The sequence below is a fragment of the Peromyscus maniculatus genome, chromosome 1, assembly GCF_049852395.1.
Source record: "Peromyscus maniculatus bairdii isolate BWxNUB_F1_BW_parent chromosome 1, HU_Pman_BW_mat_3.1, whole genome shotgun sequence".
Lineage (NCBI taxonomy): Eukaryota > Metazoa > Chordata > Mammalia > Rodentia > Cricetidae > Peromyscus > Peromyscus maniculatus.
The window spans coordinates 203,534,332-203,554,452 of NC_134852.1; the positions used below are offsets into that span (position 1 = coordinate 203,534,332).

At 37.0% G+C, this 20,121-nt stretch overlaps 1 long non-coding RNA gene across 1 annotated transcript; it reads right to left on the reverse strand.

Moving 5' to 3' along the window:
* Window positions 1-343: 343 nt before the first annotated feature.
* On the reverse strand, window positions 344-8,837 carry LOC143272514 (uncharacterized). The gene is made up of 3 exons (XR_013050150.1): window positions 8,706-8,837; window positions 3,112-3,199; window positions 344-1,526 (listed from the first exon to the last, which is right to left on the reverse strand). It is a non-coding gene; the product is annotated as an uncharacterized LOC143272514 (long non-coding RNA).
* Window positions 8,838-20,121: the final 11,284 nt, after the last annotated feature.

Genomic DNA, 20,121 nt, shown 5'->3' on the forward strand with positions numbered 1-20,121 from the left:
TCTGCCTTTTTGTGAATCTTTTGTTTTAAACTGCAGCACTACTAGGATTGAAATGGCAACTTTGGCTGCTGGCTGTGCCCACCTCAGCTTCCCAACAAGGCAGAACTACTTTTTATAGCAAGCTCTGGGAACCTATGGCAGTGGGTCTACTCTTCCATTCAGCAGCATGTAGCCCAGAAACCTCTGTTGGTTTTTTTTTTTTTTTTCTAGCAAAAGCTAAATCTGTCATGACACAGTGCACTGTGCAGCCTGGAGATGCCCTTTTGTACCTCGGTGGAAATCCCCCATACTGTAGCTCATGGTTGTCCTGAGAGACACAACTAGGAAGCTGTTTTTACCTACATTTTACAATTGTTTTATTTATTTATTAAGCTTTCTCAAGTTTTAGGTCCCATGTTTTGGTGCCATTTGTAGCTGAAGTTTTCATGTGTCCCACCTTGCCTGCAGTCACGACAAATCTCTCACCCACCAGTTCCACAGCTGCTCAGACCCAAGGAAACACACAGAGGCTTATATTAACTAAAACTGTTTGGCCATTATTTCAGGCCTACCACTGACTAGCTCCTACACCTAAACTAAGCCTATTTCTGTTAATCTATATGATGCCATGTGTTCTATGGCTTCACCTGTGTGCCATTACATGCTGCTCCTTAGATGGTGGGCTGGCAACTCCTGACTCAGCCTTCCTCTTTCCAGAATTCTCCTTGTCTGCTTATCCTGCCTATACTTCTTGCCTGGCTACTGGCCATTCAGTATTTTATTAAACCACTGTACAAAAACATTGTCCCACAGCACTCAGGTATCCAGAATTATTTCTAAAACACTAAAATGATAGTGGAATGTGATTTGTACCTTTGAGAAAATGAAATTAAGGATTATTTTGAGAAAATGAGATTAAGGATTATATAAATTTGGAGTAATTATAGGCATATATGTGAAAGTTTACTTATCTGCTTAAACTACGTGTCACAGAGTAACCAGGGCAAATAACTGTAGCTGGAAGTTTGTCTAGTTTTGCCAGGTCTGTGGTTGGGATCAATCTCTCTCACCCACATCCCACAACCACTTGGTCTCAAGTAAACACAAAGAGGCTTTATTATTTACAAACAGTATGGCCTATGGGTCAGGCTTCTTGTTATCTAGCTCTTATAATTTAACTCAACCCATTTCTATTAATCTATATGTTGCCACATGGTTATGACATTACTGGTTTGCTGGCATCTTGTTGCTTCTTGGGCAGTGGGCTGGTGTCTCCCCTGACTCCACCTATCTTTGGCTGGTCTTTAGTTTGAATGTACTGCCTAACCTTATCCTGTCCTGCAATAGGCAATGCAGCTTTTTTTTTTAATCAACCAATCAGAGCAACACATATTCACAGCATACAGAAAGACATCCCACAGCAGATAACGAACCATCAGCTTACCTGGGTTTCAGGGAAATGCTGCAGCCCAAAGGCTGACTATCTGAAAGGAGAATCCTTGGGCTAAGTTGTTGGTGTCATTTTAGGAGCATCTAGAAACAACATGCTTCAGAAGGAGAAATAAAAACTTTCAATAAAAAATAATTTTGATGTAAAGGTTTGTTTACACTAACATGCTTTAAACCATCAATCTGGGTATTTGGAGCCACAATTTATGGCACAGTGGAACCAATGCTAACACTATATGAAATCTGCCTGAGTCATTGGATTATAAAGTTTTCACAGCTTTATAAATGGTCCATGAGTAAGTATCTTTTAGTAGTTAACTGAATGATATTTTACAGCATCAAAATGAAAAAGAAAAGTTTACTTTTCTTGGCTTTATCTGGGACTTTTAGTTAACTGAATGATATTTTACAGCATCAAAATGAAAAAGAAAAGTTTGCTTTTCTTGGCTTTATCTGGGACTTCTAAAAGTATGTCATAAAGTTCCTTTCATTTCTTATACATTAAGGCTCAAATCATCACAGTTCCTCTCATGATACTAAAGATAGAAAGGGAATCCCAAGTTAAAAACATTTTTAAAATTTTAACTTGTATTGTTATTATTTTCAATTCCATATATATTGTACTTACGTTTGTGTATGCATATGATATATGAGTAATCATCTTGGCCATGGTCAAAGATCCAATGACAATTTAATGGAGTCACATCTTTCATTTTCCCTTTATGTGGGTTTCAGGAATAGACCCCAGCCAAGCTTTTCCAGAAAGTCCCTTTATATACTGAGTTATCTTGTCAGCCCCAATAGTCCCAAGTCTTGATCTACAATTCTCCACTTTCAGGATTAAAAATTATAATTTCTACCTCTGTAAAAATTTTGACCACAAATTATCTCCTAAATGACACACTTGTTTTGATATCTGAGGTATCCATTGTAATAGCCCTCAAGGGTATCCATATTTCAATCTCTAGATCTGTGACTATGCTATTTATATCATAAAAATAGTTTCATGTGTGATTAAATTAAAGATCGTGGCATGGGATGTGATGATAGTAGACCCTGGATCATACTCAGCTGGTCAGATGAGATAGGACATACAACTTGCTCAAAATCAGAAGCAGAAGCCATGCTAACAATGCAGACAAGTTCCAGAAGCTCACCCATTCAAGGAACAGGCTATTCTGGAACCTAGAGAGGGAACGCAGTTCTGCTAACCACTTGGTTTTAAATCAGAAAAACCCATTTCAGACTTGTAGCATCTTTTATTTGTTTGTTTATTGGTGTATGTGTATGTGTTTGCATAAATATGCTACTTGAACAAATCAAGGCCAGAGGACAACTTGTATACTTGATTCTCTTCTTCCACCATGTGGGTCCCAGGGATTAAATTTAGGTCATCAAGCTTTATGGCTTTTTGGCAAAGCACCTTCATCCACTGAGTCATTCTGCCAACCCAATTTTGTTTTTACATAACCCTCTAAGTTTATGGTAATTGTTGACAATAGTAATTTGAAATATATACAATTATCAAATGATACATATTTTATACTGAGAATTTTATTTTAATCATTAATAATTATTAAAAGAGTTCAAAGTGTCCTCAAATGTTAATCAATCATCTAAATAAACTCAACAGTGTATAAGCACTTGTTATCATTCTCTATTCTCTATTTTTACTTGTCAAACCTTACTAATCAGCATCTTACCTGAATCTTGGAAATCTAGTTAGCTTTATCTCTAATTCCATGTCATGTAGACATCCAAGCCTCTTGATCTATGAAGAAACATGAAATATAATTTGGTGATAATGGAAATTTAGTAATTATGGTGATATGACAGAAAAGACCATGAATCAGGGATTAGTTTTTAGATGTACTATAATTTAAATTTATTACTATTATCATTGTTATAATCATCATCACATCATCATCATTATTACTATTAGTTTAGGTTACTGTTCTATTGCTGTGAAGGGATACAATGGCAAAGGCAACTTATGGAATAAATCATTTGAGAGCTTGCTTACAGTTTCAGAGGGTTAGTCCATTGTCATCAGCGAGCATGGCAGAAGGCAAGCGTGGTGCTGGAGGAGTATCTGAGAGCTATATCTTTATCTGCAGGCAGCAGGTAGAAAGCAAGAAATTGAGACTGGCATAAGATTTTGAAACCTCAAAGCTCATTCCCAGTGATATATCCCCTCCAACAAGACCATGCCTACTCCAACGAGGCCACACTGCTCAATCCTTCCCAAACAGTTCCATTCCCTGATGACTAATCACTCAAATGTATGAGTCTATGGGAGCCATTCTCATTCAAACTATCAGGTTATTATTATTGTGCATGAGTGTGTCTGTGTGACATATATGTGTGGTTGTATGTGCTATGGCATGCTTTTGGACTTGGTCCTCTCCATCCACTTTTACATTGGTTATGGGGACTAAAGTCGGGTCTCCAGAATTTCACAGCATGTGCATTTACCCACTGAGCCATCTTGCTAACCCAAGACTGTAATTTTTGACATGCACAGGTGCATACTGTAATAGACAAAGCAAATAGTGTGAGCAAAATCATGATGTTGGACCACTATAAGGCAGAAACATTGATTTGTATAATTGTTGGGATAAAACTGATAAAGCATTACAAAACAAGTTGGATGCACCAGAAATCAAGATTAGGATTTTATCTCTTACATTTTGTGAGCAAGGAGAAATTCTCTCAAGTCATTTTCTCCCCCTCTTCTTCTGATGTTAAAACAAATACTTCTGATTTCCAGGAGGGAGCCATAGAGAAGAAAAACTCAGTGACTTCTGAGTGCTTTCTTCAGTATCTTACAATTTGGAAAACTCTATTGCAATAGAACATAAAGAACAGATCTGTGAAAGTTGGGAGTAGCATGCATGCGTGTGAAGAGAAAATAATTAGTCTATTGTGAAAATAAAGATCTGAATAGGTAGAGATAGATCTTCAGTCCTTCGGGGCTTTATTACTAGACAGAAAGGAGAATGTATTGATAATGAGTGTGGTTTAAGACTGTAACCCACATCTTGCTTTATGTGTTGCCAATTTTTAGGTATGAAGTGTGAACAGGAATGCAATACACTTCTAAAAATGGTCTCGATAAGAAACTCTCCTAGCTGCTCCTGTAGGCACTATTTCTCCAAGTGGCTGGATAGGATCCCTATTTATGGTGACTTGGAGAAGGACTTGCTGAAGAGAAAGCAGATCCATCATCTACCCTGTGTTCAAAAACATGCAACTTGTGAATACTCCCAGTGTATAGTAGGAAATAAGCTGAAATTGTCATTTTGACGCCACTTCCTTTTGTCAGCCTCTCTGGTTTGTAGTGACAGAGGACTTTGATTAAATCACTTACTAGAGGGGCAATTACTTTTTGCCTTTCTACAATTATGAGTAAAAAATATCATAGTTCATAAAGCCTGGAAACAAGCCATACTTTTATTTATTTATTTTTTTCCAGTCATATTCCATTTGGCTGAGAAGAGCTTCAATTGACTCACTTATAAAATGGGATAATCATAATCCATTCTTCATCCTCAAGTTATGCATGGTCAACTGGTATCACCAAACATGTCACAACTATTAAGGATTGATGTTAGAGACACTGAAAAAGTAAGACTTTTATAAGTTATTTTCCTAATTTTTGTTAGTTCACATATTAGAAAAAAAAAGTGAATGTAGCCAAACAAAATTAAAATCTACCTTTCCCAAACAACAAAATAAAGTGCTTCTGAGGCCCAGGGATTCAAACAACTGACTCACCCAGTGTCTCATGAGTCTCAGGAGTTGGATAAGAAAGATGATCTAGATCTCGTCATTTCAGGCCTTGGCATTTCAACTGCTCAGATTTTGAGGCTCACTTTAAACCCTCATTCTTTCTCCTCTTAATGGCAAACAAGAATCACCAACGTCTTATATCTGAGTCACTCATGGAGTTGGCTGAACTCAGACAAATCTCTATGTCCGGCTGCTTTGCTGCCTTCCCTGTGGAGCCAGTCCTCCCCCAGCTCCACCAGTGAGTGTTGCTGGGAAGTCCCCGATTTGTGTTCCTGGCAAGGAGACTTTAATGCGCCAGGGCCTAAATCTAGGAAAATAACCTGCTTGAAGTTTATAAAGAATGATAGCAACTTCATGAAAGCCAGGGAAAGAAATCATCTTTCTATATATTTCTATGACTTTAATTCTAAGATGTTTTATAATCCGTGGCTGTTGGAATATGTTGTGTGTTGTACGCGCGTGCGCACACACACACACACACACACACACACACACACACACACACACACACTGTTTTGCTGTGGAATTACAGATGAGCACCACCATGCCCAGACATTTTATCTTTTGTAGAAAGTGAAAGCTTTTGAGTATGTTGCTTTTGGATAAACAAATTCTTCTCACTTATTTGTATATTTGAGACTTTGATAGCTAAAATGACTAGCCACAGCTAACTCATTTTTGTTTATAAAGGGTTTTGAAGAAGACCTGACTTTCTTCTAAAATAAAAGTTTCTGGAAAAAATAAGACAGTCCTTAAACTTTATAAGAATCTATCACACACACACACACACACAAACACACACACACATATGTATACATATATATAAATAAAATATATGTTTGTGCATGTATGTGTGTGTGTGTGTGTGTGTGTGTGTGTGTGTGTATGTATGTACAATTTTTCTTTAGAAATACAAAATCCCAGTAGCAAATATAGCCATTTGGTATTTAAGGATAGATTCTTCCTCCACGATTTGGTAACACACAAATTTGGCCATTTACCTTGTTTTTGTAATTCACAAGCACGTCAAATTAATCAAATTGTATGAGTTGTCATTTTCCACACACTTATTTCCCCATAGTCTCAGTCTTTTGAACACTTCTTCCCCAGTTGATGTTGCTATTTTGGGGAGCTCAGGAGGTATTTTCTTGTTGGAAGAAGTGCGTTAGTAAAGGTGCTGTTGAGAGTCTAAAGACTCATGTCATTGCATTCAAGCACTTTGCTTCTAAAACACATCTAAATGTAAGTTCTCAGCTTTTAGCTGTACCCTTACTCAACAAATATGGACTCCTATCCTTCAGGAACTATAAGATTAAATAAACTCCTTTTCTATAAGTTACCTTGTTCATTGTGTTTTATCATAGCAATAGAAGAGTAACTGATAGAGGTGGGTTTGAAGATAGACTGAGAAGAAATGGTTTCCCAGAGGCAGTAGTCATGAGAAAAAACTGTAAAAGCCATTGAAGTAGGGAGTTTCCTGTAAAACTCTGTCTCCTAGAAATGTCAGAGGCTACCTAAGCATGACCTACACAAGGATGACAGTGATAGACATGTAATGTGAATAGGGGAAGTTTAGGAAGCTTCAACCCTAGACAAAGAACTATAGGTAACTGAGGAATGCTGAGAGCAGGCGAAACAATCTCTACATAGGAGACAATTTTTAAAGAAGGGGTTGATTTAATAAAGTATTTGTTCAGAGTATGGAGAGACCAGTTCTGCTGGTGGAGGATAAAACTGCTGGAGTTCCTTCTATCTCAAGAGTCTTAATTCTTCACAACTGAAATTCTCATGCATTCTTTCCTGATTATTTATTAAAATAGTGTCTACTTGAAAAACTGTTTCCTACTATCCAGAGGAAAATATTAGTAAGGTTCTATTGCAAATGGACATTTGTTCCAGTAGCACAGAAGGATGCTATCAGTAGAGTCCACATCTCCTTTTTGTTTTCCTGTACTTTGAAACTTGCACTCAGTGAATGAATCTTCTGTTATTAATTCAGTTTTGCACATTCACACTTAGCATGTTACTGGGTTGGAAAAAATTTCACATTTCCATAAATATTGTAGGTTGCCATAGCATCTATGTGTTACATGTCTTTACCACTGACCACATGTTAAGCTAATAACTTCTCTTTACCTATATCTAAATGCTTGTTATTTTGTACGTAAAATCATTGTTGGTATGTTAAAATATTGAAAGTAGCATTGAAATACCTCAAGCAAACAATGGTCTTTTATTTAGCAGTGCTGTTTTAATTAGATACCAAAAATGAAGAAATTTTGATTTTTCTTTATACTGTACACAAAAGTTAAACATATTATAAGATCTGTATATGAAAGATTAATTTAAAACCTTTGAAGAAAGGATGGGAAAATTAAATAACATTTTGCATTATGCAATTCAGGATCCAACTGGACAACTCTTTGCCTGTGTGTGTGTGTGTGTGTGTGTGTGTGTGTGTGTGTGTGTGTATGTGTGTGTGTCCCAGAACCTTTCTTGGATGGCTTGGCTTGCACTGTTTTCTTATTTCTCTACTTATTTATTCTGTTCCTCTCCATGGGCATTTATAGACATCACAAACACTAAACTCTAGTCTCTTGTCTGAAAAACCCGAACTGTTCAGAGATCATTCAAATTCAAAGTGTGTTCATCAATAGAGGAAGAGAGCAAAATACAAATATTATATGGAAGAATTTTTTTCCAAGAGAGATATCTGGAAATGGTTCTGCATCTAGAATAAGGAAAGTCAACAGATTTATGATCAACCAATTCAAAATTGAGAACTAACTTAATTTAGATAGGATAGACATATACATACCATCATAGTCTGTTATCTACTCCTCAGTGAATTCCAAATCAACAAATAAGAACAAAACAAGGTGATGACACCATTCATTTAGTAGAAAACCTAAAATCATAGTAGTTGGCATTGAAAAGTATCAGCAATGATACAGGGCATCTGGAATTACTTACATATTGCTGATGAGAGGGAAAGTTGTTTTACTGTTTTGGAAAGTTTGTATTGTCTACTAATGGTAATTATACATCTTTCCCTCTCACCCACACCACAGGAGGTATAGCTCAAATTAAACTATGTTTACCTTCCAAATAATGTTGATGAGAATATTTGTAGTACTACCATTTATTTATTTGTTTATTATTTATTTGTTTATATTTAAAGTTATATTTTCATTTTATATACCAACCACAGTTCCCCCTCCCTCCCCTTCTCCTACTCTCTCTACACCCCCTCACCCCAACCCCCATCCATTCCTCAGAGAGGGTAAAGCCTCCTGATGGGGAGTCAATGAAGTCTGGCATATCAAGTTGAGGCAGGACCAAGCCCTTCGCCCCTCATCAAGGCTGAGCAAGGTATCCCTTCACAGGGAATGGGCTCCAAAAAGGGAGGTCATGCACTAGGAATAAATCCTGATCCTGCTGCCAGGGGCTCCACAAACTGCCCAAGCCACACAACTGTCACTCACATTCAGAGGGCCTAGTTTGGTCCCATGCAGGTTCCCCAGCTGTCAGTCCAGAGGGTTTCCCCATCATGATCTTGACCCCTCTTGCTCATATAATCCTTCCTTCCTCTCCTCCAACACTAGGAGGTTGGCCCAGTGCTTGACGTGGATCTCTGCATCTGCTTGGGGGGGCGGGGAGGGAGGAAGTATTACCTTTTATAATAATGGAAAATTTGAAAAGAAACAAAATATCTATCATTAATAATATGGATTTAAAATTATATTACCTTTGTATAATGGAATATGATCATTGGTTATAAATGAATGAACTACACAAAATATGTTAGTTAAATTGTATATATTTAATAATTGGTAAAAGTATTACCACACAACATAAACTTACAGTTTAATGAAGTTAAAGCAAGCACAGTATTGGAAACCATCCTGTGACTCATTTAATGTGGGGAGTATAGACTGGGATCCAAGCTGAGACTGTTCTAGAATAATGGGATTAATCTACTATATTTTCACCTACAATATAGTCACACAAGTGTACACATGATAAAATGTCTTTGTACTGAAGCCCTAAGATTTGCCCATGTTATCATATGTATGTTTTAACTTAATAAAACTAAAAAAAAAATCACATCAGGACTCTTCATAAGCTATATAATCAAATAAATTATATATGAAATTACCTAAGGGATATTACATTTGCTATATGTAAGTATCCTTAGTCTTTATTATTCAGCGAATATCTGAATTGTTCTTCTTCAGGCCTGGGTGCTATATAACATTGGAAACAACCCCGGATTGAGGGAAGTCTGCACCCAGAGTTGAGTCACATGTTTCATGAATTGTTATATCTACCTACCTATCTATCTATCTATCTATCTATCTATCTATCTATCTATCTATCTATCTATCTATCTATCTATTTGTCTCTTTTTTTTATTTAAGATATGTGGGTGTTGTATGTATATGTGTATATATGTGCCTTGGTCCATACCTAGAGCCTGTGGAGGCTGGTAGTTTCCCTGGATCTGTAATCATGGAAAATTATGTACCTCCATGTGGGTGCTGGCAATAGAATTCAGGTTCTCTGCATGAACAAGTGATCTTAACCATTGAGCTATCTCCACAGCCCATTATATCAGTTATTATAGTAAAATTAGCTTTGAGAGTCAAAGGACATAGGAAAGGAGTAAAATGTGATTAACAACCAAGCTGATTCTGACCCCTATAGAGTTTTTTGTTTGTGCAGAAGCATTTTAACCATGGCTTTCTTATTTTTCTTTTGCCCCTATGGTACTAAGTGGCACCATCTTCTTGAGATCATTAGACCCCTCTCAGACTTCCACTTCACATGAGAGCAAAATACATCTTCCAGTGTTTCCCATGGAGGTTTCATTAAGTCTGCTCTGAGGCAGTTGGGTTTGATGAGGGGCAGGATTTGTTTTTAGGCAGAATTAAACTACACATCACAACAAAAACACTTCCACTTGTCCGGATTCGATAATCAGCTGGCTGCCATCCCAGGGACATCTATATTGGAAAATCTTTACAAAGACAAGTCTCCACTGGGTTGTCTTTCTCTTGGGATTTGCATGGATTGAAGGAAATAACATAAAAATCTTTTAGCACAATGTGGTGTTCAATAAATAGCAATGATCATGCTAAGAATAATAATGATGAATGCAATGATGATTTTAATTATTTTTAACAACCACAAAAGCTACCCATTTCAGCAAATTTAATAGTAGCTCAATATTTTTTTCCAATACTGTTTACTTTCCAATTTTGTCAGTTTATCTGAAAAATATGCTTTAGAGAATTTTTCCCTTCCACAAGAGTCAGGTATTGCCCTCAGTTGACCAAACTTCTTAGTGTCTTCTAAGCCAAAATACATCCACAGCCAGTTATACTACTGTTGTTGTGGTATATACTATTTCCATCTTACAATAATAGCATCGCCTTTTCCCTTAATTAATAAATGGTTCCTCATTCTGTGTTTGTCTATAGTTGTTCACAGAACAATTATGATATAAATTCTATGTCAGAATACTGTGGAGTTATGCTTTCTCAGCAGGTCATTTCTTTCATTAGACAGAACGATTCAATAGGACTCAAATCATATTAAGTATAGTAGCTAGTATTAACTTTATTAAAAAATTAACCTTTACCATGGGAAAAAGATTGTTTTTATTTTTTTCTGCTTTTAAAATAGAATGTGAAATTCTAAAATCAGAAAGTTTATGGATAATTTGGATGAAGAGAAGTTAAGAGACTGTCTTATTTAGGGTTTCTACTGCTATGAAGAGACATCATGACCACAACAACTCTTATAAAGAAAAAAAATAATTAGGGTGGCTTACAGTTAAGAGGTTTAGTCCATTATCATGGTGGGATATGCTGGTGTGTAGGCAGATGTGGTGCTAGAGAAGGAGCTGAGAGTTCTACACCTTGATCCACAGGCAAGAGGAAGTGAACTGTGACACTGGGTGTAGCTTCAGCATAGGAGACTTCAAAGCCCACCCCCATAGTGACAAACTTCCTCCAGCAAGGCCACACCTACTCCAGCAAGGCTATACCTCCTAATAGGGCCACTCCCTTTGGAGACCATTTTCTTTCAAACCACCACAGAGGAATTTTTATTTTGTAGCAGGGGAAACATACATGGCCTAATATTGTAATATATACAGCATAGAGCTTCTTCAAAAATGAGAGTCTTTGTTCACAAGGAGATGCTTGTGTGAACATAGGACAAAATGAGACTCAGAACAGAAAGTAGACTGAACTAGCTGTTCACATTAACTAAGGGAGAAAATACAACACTTGCAGAGAAAGAGAGCCTTGTCACCTCTTGTAACACGAATCTTAAAAGGTCTTATTAAAAAACAAAACAAAATGTTATGTTTGTTTTAAACAAAAAAAGCGGAGCCAGATATTGGGGTGAAAGCTGAATGATCAGAGAAACATAACAAGTCAGCCACGTTCTTACCTCTACAAAATCCAGCAGCCTCAAGAGAGAGACTTCCTGTTTCCTCACTCGTTATATAACTTTTTCTGCCCTGCCATCTTACTTCCTGGGACTAAAGGTGTGTGTTTTTTTCTACACAAAGGTATGAGATCTCAAATGCTGGGATTAAGGTGTGTGCCACTACACCTGGCTCTGTTCCCAGTGTGGCCTTGAACTCACAGCGATCCAGATGGATCTGCCTCCCTAGTGATAGGATTAAAGGTGTGTGCTACCACTGCCTGACCTCTATGTCTAATCTAGTGGCTGACTCTGTCCTCTGATCCCCGGATAAGTTTGATTGGGGTGCACAATATATCACCATAACCTTTGTGGACAGGTAATAAAATGGATTGATTACTGATTCCTTTTTTTTTTTTTTTTTTTTTTTTTTTAAAGCAAACTACCCGACAAAAGGAACATTAGGAAGGAAGAGTTTCTTTTAGCTTACAGTTCCAGGGGGCATAGGCCATCATGGGGATGGGGATATAATGTCAAGAGTAGGAGCTCTTTGGTCATGTAAATGCTTAAAGTTCATTATCTCCATTTCATTCCCTCAGAGGTCCCAGATGTCATGGTCCTATCCACATTTAAGGTGAGTCTTCTACTTCACAGACAGAGATGGAAATTTGTTTCCATGGTGATTATAAATCACATCAAGTTGACAGTCAAGATTAACTTCACAAATGTAATACTGAAGTTTCCCAGTTGGTAGTCTGGTCAGAGAGAACAGCTAGTAGATGGGCCATGGCCACAGAGTCTACCAAAAATCTCTCCACAAGAGTCTGAGTAAAGTAGACTAAAGTAGAGTAAGATTGGGTCACAGTTTTTATTCTACGAAAGTTATTTTTTTTTTCTTCAGAAAAATCTAATTTCCAATCATATGAGAATTTCCCCAGAGTTGTGTTTAAAACACATCCTAAAAAAAAATTGAGTTATTGAATTATCAGTTGCATATTAGCATGAATGAGGGTCATCAGAATCCTAGTTCCATGTGTATTTGCCTTTCAAATTTTGTCTCTGTATTAGAACATCTTGTTTCGCTTGGATTTGAAATTCACATAGCAGGCATTTATCTCTTCAGCTGAAGGGCCTTTTGTGTGGAAGGTCATGCCCAGAGCTTAATTGCAAGGATATTCTAAGAGAAGGTGAATTTTCATTATCTACAATATGCAGTTTTAAAGTTGGGCCCATTATAAAACAGGGTTGTAAAAACGAAATCTGAGATAAAGATGTAAAGGTAAATGCACTTGGAATCTTGGACTGCTAAATCTCCAGGAATGCGAATCATATGCAAAACAGGCCAATTCCCTTATTTTAGCTGCTATTCTTTTACTATAACCAAATACTAAAGACTAAGTATTTATAAAGAATAAAGGTCTGTGGGGGTTATATGGCTCAGTGTTGAGTGCATATTGCATTTGCAGAGATCCTGAGTTTAATTCTCAACACCCACATCCTATAATTTTTGTAATTTTAGTTCAAGGGCATCAAACACCCTTTTCTAGACTTCAAAGGTACTTGCACACAGGCAGATAAACACACACACATACATGCACACTACACATAAATAAAAATAAACTGAATTAATTAAACTAATAGAAATAAAGAATTGAGATTTGTTTATTTCAAGGTCTTGAAAGACCAAAGTTAAGGGCCATAGATGATAAAGGCTTTCTTTCTCATGAAAACTCCATGAACATTTCTAAGGCTTTGGAGGACATCCCTACATGTAAGGAGTGTATCCAATTTGGCTTTTATAAAAAATAAAAATCATTTTCAAGATAATCCTTCTACTCATTAGCCTTTTGGTCCATGAAGAGAGTTCAGGGCCCTCATGCTTCTTTTATTTTAAAGGCCTTATCTGACTCTTCTTTTTTTTAATATCTCACAATGGAGACTAACTTTCAACATGGATTTTGATGAGGTCATTTAAACCATTGCTTCCTGCTTGTTGGGAGTGAGAATCTTCATCACAAGATGCTTTGGAATACCACCCCTGTGTTTAGCATCTACTTCCAGTTGCCGACATCCCAGGCTAGGCTACCTTCCTGAAGCTGAGTTGCACTGCTGTTGGTGGAAATTCGACCTGTTAGAATAAAAGGCAAATCTCTAGCAACTGAAATGATAGCATCTTACAATATTTCCAGCCAACATCACAAAAACTTGTGATGGAAGAAATGAAAGCTTATGCTACATAAGATTTATATCCACTGTGATAATGGATGTACTTTTCTTGGTTGTGATATCTCATTCCATTCTCAGAGTTCTTGCAGTATTTGAATTAATAACACCATACCTACTGAATACCATTACCTACTCTTTTTATGGTGAGGAAAGTGTATTGTAGGCAGTGGCCATGGGCTGGACTGTTTCTGTGATACACTATATCATGCAGTAGATATACTACATTTCTGCTATTCTCATGCTTACTTTATTATGTTAGTATTTACCCAAGGAACAAACAGCAATTTCATTTTGCTTCATCTCAATAATATGTGACAGTTGTATATCTTGGTCTATTTGTGCGACTCTTAACAATAGAAGTAGGGGCTGTTCCTAATGTTTGGCTGGTTCCTGGGAACCTATTCTTCATACTGGATTGCCTTGTCCAGCTTGAATACATGGGGAGGTGCAACTCTATATGTCATGCTTCACTGACATCCATGGGAGGCTTGCCCCTTTCTGAATGGAAACAGAGGAGTAATGGACACGGGGGAGCTGAGGGGAAGGAATGGGAGGAGAGGAGAGAGGGGAAACTGTGGTCAGGATATAAAATAAATTAATTAATTAAGGAAAAATGCAATAGTAGTTCAATATAAATTTTATGGCACACTTTCTTCCAGTCTTTTTTTTCTATAAAAACTTGTAAATACTTTTGTAGTAAATACTGATTGTAGTTCTATATTATTCCCATTATATTACGCAACAGTTATATGTTTACATTTAAAATGCAAAATACTTTTCAGATACTTTTCTATACTTGAAAACTAATTAAAATTTCCTCTTAAAACTAGTATTTTAATTTAAGTACTGATTTTCTTTTATATAGGCATTCCTATAATTCAAAATATCTGTATAAAATAGTCAAGTAAGCACACCACAAACTTACATCAGTATAGAGAAATGGTCCTATATGAAACAACTTGTTGATGCTGCCTAGAGTGGCAATGTACATGCAAATATATGCATGCCTTAAATGAGCATTATATGCATGCCTTAAATGAGCATTAACACAAAAGAAAGTAACAACAAAATATCCTAGTATAGTGCAAAATTGGAATTGAACCATCCAAAATAATCTGATTGTATTTAAGAACAACAAAAGTAAGTAAATATCTAAATTCATGAAATTACTTTGTTTTATCTTTTAAATTTGTCATTCAATTTAAATTCATTCTAATTAAAATTTGCTCATCAATTACATTAACTGCATCTCAGGTACTGAGAAGGCACAGGTGGCTAAGGGTAACCATATTGGATAATGTAATCTAGGTCCTGATTCCATGTCTATGGAATAGATGAACCAGAATATACATTATGAGTATCAGTGAACTTAAGACTGTTGCTGCTGCCCATTCTGTTTAGTCTCCTCAAGACAGGCCAGAATGTCAACTGAGGAGTAGCATGCTGGTGAAAGAATCTGCTTCTCATTGTGAGGTGTTGATGTTGCTGCTACATCAAAGGGTAGGGCAGAATTTACAACTCAGGTGATTGAGTATTAATTTAGACACTTCCCAAAAGGCGGCTTTTCACCTAGGATTCAGATGTCACCTACAGAAGTATATGCACAGAGACAGTGCAAGGTGAGTCTACTATTTGGGGGAGGGGAATGTGAGTATTAGGTACAACCTAGAATAATTTCTGGAACTGGGGTTATCCTTCATCTTGCTAAATTTCCCCTTGAAATTTTTTCTCAGAAACTGTTTCCAAAGAAAATTTTGAAAACCTGTCACAAGATGCAATGAAACCTACATGAGACTCAAGTACATTTTAGCTATGGCAATGGTGAACTTAGCAGAAGCTGATCCAGCTGCCTCAGAGGCAGGTTCTTGATTCTCTGAACCCATTCCAAGCTTTTATGTGCTTTGCTTCATAATGGCCCACCTTGTGTCTTTCTTCAGAGGGTCTGCTTTGGGCCTTTGGAGCCTTGTCACCTGAAGGCTCTGACCCAAAGAGTTTTATGTGACGAGCAGCCTTTAGTCTCTGGTTGACAGGTGTAGGAATGCAAACTTTCCTACCTGGAAATGGAACATGTTCTGAATCATGTATTTATGTTCCAGCTTCTCCTACGGCATTAGATTGAGATTGGGATTTGTTTTAGTATTTATTTATTTATTTATTTGGTCTATAATCACAATCTTTCCTGACTTTCTTTTCTTTCCTATTTTGCTGTTATGCTTCACCCCTGTTCCATTTCTTTTGAGAACATATCCTTAATAGACATAGGCATGAATCTTCATTCCATGGACTACTGGGAACAGAATGTAGCACAGGCCAACATATGTGCAATGCCTATTTTCAATTTTTCATTTGTCTTTAGTTTAGGCTACCTGTGAGACATGTATATTCTATGCTTTACAATCCAAGATAGGTCTTAAAAAAATTTAAAAAGTAACTTAGAGACACAATCCTTTGAAGATAGATATTCTTTTGTCCTTTATTTTGAACAAAACACATGCAGATAGCTTGTGTAGATAGAATGTTTGGAATTGATTAAAATATGCTTGATTAAAATATGCTTCTGAAGGAATGTCATGTAAGATTTTATTTCTGTCCAAATATCCATATATACATAGAAACACAGAGAGCATAGATAATTATTTAATGCATATCAATATATGTCCACTGTCAATCTGATGTATCTGTGGGGTGATGGTGAATAAGTCTTTTTTTTTTTTGTTTTTTTTGTTTTTCGAGACAGAGTTTCTCTGTGTAGCTTTGCGCCTTTCCTAGGACTCACTTGGTAGCCCAAGCTGGCCTCGAACTCACAGAGATCCGCCTGGCTCTGCCTCCTGAGTGCTGGGATTAAAGGCGTGCGCCGCCGCCGCCGCCGCCGCCACCACTACCACCCGGCAACTATATGTACTTTTTGAAAACTCAAGATCTGACCTTTAGTAATTTGCATACAGGGCCCTCCATGAGGAGTGCTGGGGTGAAGATGAAAGTTCCATCTTCATTGCTGGAGGTGATGGAGAAATTGGGGTTGTTTGTTTCTTGAAAGCCCCCTGGGAATTTGCAATGTGACATAGACCTTGAACCTCAAAGCGTAATTCTAGCAGAAAACACATAAAACATCTCAATAGCTGTGGATTTAAATGCATCACATGTCAAGAAAAAAAATCTTTTGCTGAGCTCTTATTTGCAGTATTTTCCATAGCTGGTGCAAAGTTTGATCAAGGTTTTTGAGTCACTTAGAAAGTGACTGTGAAATAATGACATTGATTTATTAAATATTATGGTATAATTCCTGTAAAAGGGGGGTACTTATTGTGAATAAGAATCTGTAAATCATGAATTGTCCTTGCCTCCTTTGTAAAATGGGGACTATAATACTATTTTGAGAATTTCAAAGACTGTGCTTTGCTTAAAAACCCCTGCATAAAAATGTCCTCAGTAAATTTTTATTGTATTTTCATTATTATTTGTACCATTTCCAGGGTTAATGAACAGTTAGGTGTATTTTAAGAAAGAATTATCTACAAATAAAACAAAACCAGTCATGTACATCAGTACTATACTAAGCTACATAAGAGCCTCAGACAAAATAAAAACAACAATGCCAGTATTTATTTAAAATTTTGATATACCCCCCTACCATAGACTGTGCTTGCATTAATGTTACTTTTAAGACTAGATTAAGATATAATTTTTCTATTCAGTCAAATGCCTTGCTCTACCTCATGTTAGTTGCAGAACAGAACATAGTCATGCTATCTTACCTATATTTCTATTCTTATTTTGGGTATTGTGCTCTTATGCCTAGAACTTCCTTTTAAGGGTTGTAGCTACCATTTCCTTAGAGGCTGAGAGCTTCAAGTAGCTTATTCCTAAGTGTCCTACAGAGACCATCCTTGATTAATGCAAGGCATTTGTCTAGATTGCTTTGTCCTTCCTAGGTATAGCCGTATCTCATAACTGATAGAAGTGCTATACATATCTCAGTTTTAGAGATGTAGTTGGCTCAGCCAGTAAAGTGCTTACTGTGGAAGCATGAGGACCTGAATTTGGTTCTCCAGCATCTAGATCATCTAGGTATGGTACAATGGACCTGGAACTGTACCACTGTTGAAACTGAGAATGGAGTATCTCTAGAGCTTACTGACCTATTAGTCTTATTAGTCTTGCCAAATCTGTCAATCATAAACCATGTCTCAAAGGTAGAAAGTGATAAGAGAAGACTTAGGACATGACCTCTGACCTCCATGGACACGAACATAATTTTTTAAGAAACTGCCATATAAGCTAGGTGTGGTAGCACACACTTTTAATCCCAGCACTCACGAGGCAGAGGCAGGTAGATCTCTGTGAGTTTGAGGCCAGCCTGGTCTACAAAGCAAGTTCCAGGACAGCCAGGGCCGTTACACAAAGAAGCCTGCCCCCCCCTCCAAAAAAAAAAAAAAAAAAAAAAAAGGGAAGAAACCACCACATTGATTTCCAAACTGGCTGTACAAGTTCGTACTCCCACCAAAAACAGAGAAATGTTCATCTTGCTACACATCCTTTCCAGCATGAGATGTCATTTTTTTTTTCTTAGCCGTTCTGACAGATATAAGATGGAATGTCAATGTCACTTTGATTTGTATTTCCCTGATGGCTAAGGATATTGAACATTTCTTTAAGTGTTTCTCTGCCATTAGAGAGTCTTCTGTTGAAAATTCTCTCTTTAGGTCTGTAACCCATTTTTAAATTCAATTATTTGGCTTTCTGATGTCTAGTTTCTTGAGTTCTTTTTTTTTTTTTTTTAAAGATTTATTTATTTATTATGTATACAGCAGAGGGCGCCAGATCTCATTACAGATGGATGTGAGCCACCATGTGGTCGCTGGGAATTGAACTCACGACCTCTGGAAGAGCAGTTGGTGCTCTTAACCTCTGAGCCATCTCTCCAGCCTCTTGAGTTCTTTATATATTTTGGAGATTAGACCCCTGTCAGATATGGGGCTGATGACGATCTTTCCCAATCTGTAAGTTACCATTTTGTCCTATTGACAGTGTTCTTTGCCTTATAGAAGCTTTTTAGTTTCATGATGTCCCATTTGTTGTCTACCTTAGGGCCTGTGCTATTGGTGTTCTGTTCAGAAAGCTGCCTTTGGTGCCAATGAATTGAAGGCTATTTCCCACTTTTTTTCCATCAAGTTCAGTGTAACTAGATTTATGTTGAGGTCTTTGGTCCACTTGGACTTGAGTTTTGTGCAGAATGACAGATATAGATCTATTTGCATTCTTCTGCATGCCATTTTCCAGTTAGATCAGCACCATTTGTAGAAGATGCTTTCTTTTTCCATTGTATAATTTTGGCTTCTTTGTCAGAAAAATCAGGTGTCTATATATGTGTGGATTTATGTCTGGTATTTTGAGTCAATTTCATTGATCCACCTGTCTGTTTTTATGCCAATACCACTTGGTTTTCATTACTATAGCTCTGTAGTAAAGTTTAAAATCAGGGATGATGATACCTCTGAAAGTTCTTTCATTGTACAGGATTATTTTAGCTGTCTTGAGTTTTTTGTGTTTTCATATGAACTTGAATATTATTCTTTTAATGTCTGTAAAGAATTGTGTTGGGATTTTGATGGGGATGGCATTGAATCTGTAAATTGCTTTTGGTAAGATGGCCATTTTTACAATGTTAGTCCTATTGATCCATGAGCATGAGAGATCTTTTCATCTTCTGATATCTTCTTCAATTTTTTTCTTCAAAGACTTGAAATTATTGTCATAAAGGTCTTTCACTGGCTTGGTTAGAGTTACTCAAATATATTTTATATTGTCTATGGCTATTGTAAGGGATGCTCTTTCCCTGATCTCTCCATGACTTTTATCATGAAGGTGTGTTTGGAAATCAATATGGAAGTATCTCAGAAAACTGGGAATCAATCTACCTCAAGACATAGCTACACCACTCTTGGGCATATACCCAAACGATGCTCAATCATACCACAAGGACACTTGATCAACTATAGAAGCTTTACTCATAATAGCCAGAACCTGGAAACAACCTATATTCTTCTTGGCTGAAGAATGGATAAGAAAATGTGGTAAGCCAGGTGGTGGTGGAACATGCCTTTAATCCCAGCACTAGAGAGGCAGAGGCAGGTGTATCTCTGTGAGTTCAAGGCCAGTCTGGTCTACAGAGCAAGTTTCAGGACAGGCTCCAAAGCTACACAGAGAAACCCTGCCTCAAACTCCACCTCTCCCTCC